We start from the raw sequence: 2800 nt of genomic DNA on the forward strand, positions 1-2800 counted from the left end.
CTTATTTTTCACATTAACCTACTCATTGACAGAGTACATCCTGGCCTGTTTCAATTCCTTCACAATGTGCTCTATGATTTCTTGTGAGACACTACTTATCATTTCAGTTTGGGAAGAATGAGAGATAGGTGGTATGTGACACACTGGATTTCTAACTGAAATCCAGTGTGAATAATTAACAAGTGCTTAAATAACAAGAAGGGGCACTCTCAATTAGTGCAGTTACAAAGTGCATTACAAGAGATCTGTCATTAAATGTTATGTTTATGGCACTTTATTTATTTATTATTGCTGCTATCTGGACTGGATTTCTCCAAACAAAATTTCGTTGTATTGTGATACAATAATAATAAAGATCAATCAGTCAAACACAATGGAGATTTTATGGAGAATGGAGAATTAGGAAACCTTCAATGCCACTGTGTGTTTCATCTAGCCAATGACAGGCAGAATAATAAGAATCACTTTATTGTTTTTGTCAACAACAAAATTAGGTAATAAAGTTGGAACACCTTGTTGTCCTGACCGGGAATCGAACCGCCAGTCTTCTGCATGTCAGGCAGACATACTAATCTATTTGCCATCGGGACACTATCGATACGTAGTGTGCCGCATCTGGATATTATTATTAGTATATCATTATTATGTACTGATATTTGTGATACATCAAGGAGCTCCGCTCCCTTTTTTCAGAGCTAAAACAAGTGACAGAAATCAACATCATGCCAACAATTTAATTCACTATGCAAGCCAGGTTTTTATTTATTAAAATGGGGAGCACCTAGTTGATAAATTATATAGAGCTTTCTGCTGTTAGCTGGAGGCTGTAGCTAACTAACTGTTACTACCAGCAGTGATAACGACTTACTTTCTTGAAAAACTTGTGTACCGTATTTCACCAATTAATCGCCCGGCCGCAAATAGCCGCCTGGTTCTTTTAAACGCCTGGGGTCTGCACCCATTTTGCGTATTAAACGCCCACCCGAATAACCGCCGGGGCGATTATTTGCATTATATTGAGGTAACCCAAAATAAGGCTATTCACCTTATTTTTGCAGAAGTAAACAGTTAGCCGCACAATAACTGTGTGGCACTTCCGTTTTCTGTCAAAATAAGAGCGCTAGCTAACGTTAGAAAAAAGGGTGTACCGTAATCTTAAATCGACCGACTGTAAATATGTTGGACGGCAACTGTCATCACGATAATGGCCTGGTGCAGGTCTGTGCAAAAATAAATAAAGGCCTGCAGCGAACAGCCGCCTGGTTCTTTTAAACGCCCGGGGTCCAAGTTGATTTTGCGTATTAAACGCCCGGGCGATTAATTGGTGAAATACGGTATATCCCTGCTTCATGTTGTCCTAACACTGCTCTCAGTCGGCTGTGTGCAGCACGTATGCCGTGTATGCTGGCGGGGTGTAAGGTAGCAGTGAAAACGTGGACTGGATTTTCAGTAATGTGGGCGTTGTCTATACAAACAAGTGGAACGGACTGGATAACAAAGCACTGATGGCGCTCTCCACCTTACACTGTGAAGTGAAGGGAAACCAACAGATTTATGATCATATTCAAGTGAATAATGACAGGTTATATTATTATTTATTTAAATTCATATTCTTGCATCTTTATATTGATTTTGTCTGCACTTTTTTGTAAAAAAAAAAAAAAAAAAAAAAAATTATATATATAAAAAAAACCACCAAATTATTTGGGGGGGGCTTAAGAAAATTTTAGGGGGGGTTCAGCCCCCCTAAAATAGGCCTAACAACGCCACTGGTGCACAACACCAAATCCAACCTTAAAGATGACGCTGTTGCGAAAAATGAGGGGTCCAGAACTGCGGTTCTCTCTCATCTACACCATACACGAAGAAGAAACTTCCGGTATGGATTTTTTTTTTATTATTATTATTTTATTTACAACGTACAATATACAATATACAATGGGGTTATACAAAAGGAGACGAAACATCAACACAAACAAAGAGAGAAAAAAAACATCAAAAGGACAAAGAAAAAACAAAACGGTATGGATTGGATGTATGGCGCGCGAAGAAGAAGAAACTTCCGGTATGGACTTCTGGTATGGATTGGATGTATGGCGGCGCCCATGTCCACCCTCTTGACTGCCGTCCAAAAAAAAAAAGTGCGTCCGCAAAAAAAAAAAAAAAAATCGTTTCTACACTAATATCGCTCATTTCCATGTCAAGTTGGTGTAGTCAACGTCAACTTGCTGCTGAGAGTCATGTATACAGGTCGTGTGTGTCAGAAGAAAAGGCAAGGGGGAGGGGGGCGCGGGGGATCAGCTTGCGACTGCAGAGGCTGTGCGCAGGTTGTGAGTCTCAGGAAAAGCAAAGGGGAGGGGGGCGGGGATAGACTAACCTCTGATATGAAAGATCCCAGGCCAAACAACACAAACTGCTGCTTCCAAATAAATTGTATTTCATTCATAAAATTAATATAGACCCCTTATAGCTACATGTAATTTATTGGGTTATGTGAAAATGCCAAACAACAACAACAACAACAAAAAGTCAATGGAGTATCATGGACGAAAGACCAAAAAAAACATCAGGTGCCCAGTTCAGAAAGAGAAGGAGAGAAGAAGAGGAGAAACGTTCAAAAGATAAAGGTATGCAAGTCTCTATGCGTGACGTTAATTGTGCATGTAATGAAACAGTAGCCTATACCCTATTTATTAGCCTCTTGCTAATATGTTGCCACTTAGCCACAGAAGTTTTTTGGTTTTTTGGGTTTTTTTTTTTTTTTTTTTTTTTGGTTTTTAGTTTTGCTGAACTAGCAACT

The sequence above is a fragment of the Myripristis murdjan genome, chromosome 12 (assembly GCF_902150065.1).
Source record: "Myripristis murdjan chromosome 12, fMyrMur1.1, whole genome shotgun sequence".
Classification (NCBI taxonomy): Eukaryota; Metazoa; Chordata; class Actinopteri; order Holocentriformes; family Holocentridae; genus Myripristis; species Myripristis murdjan.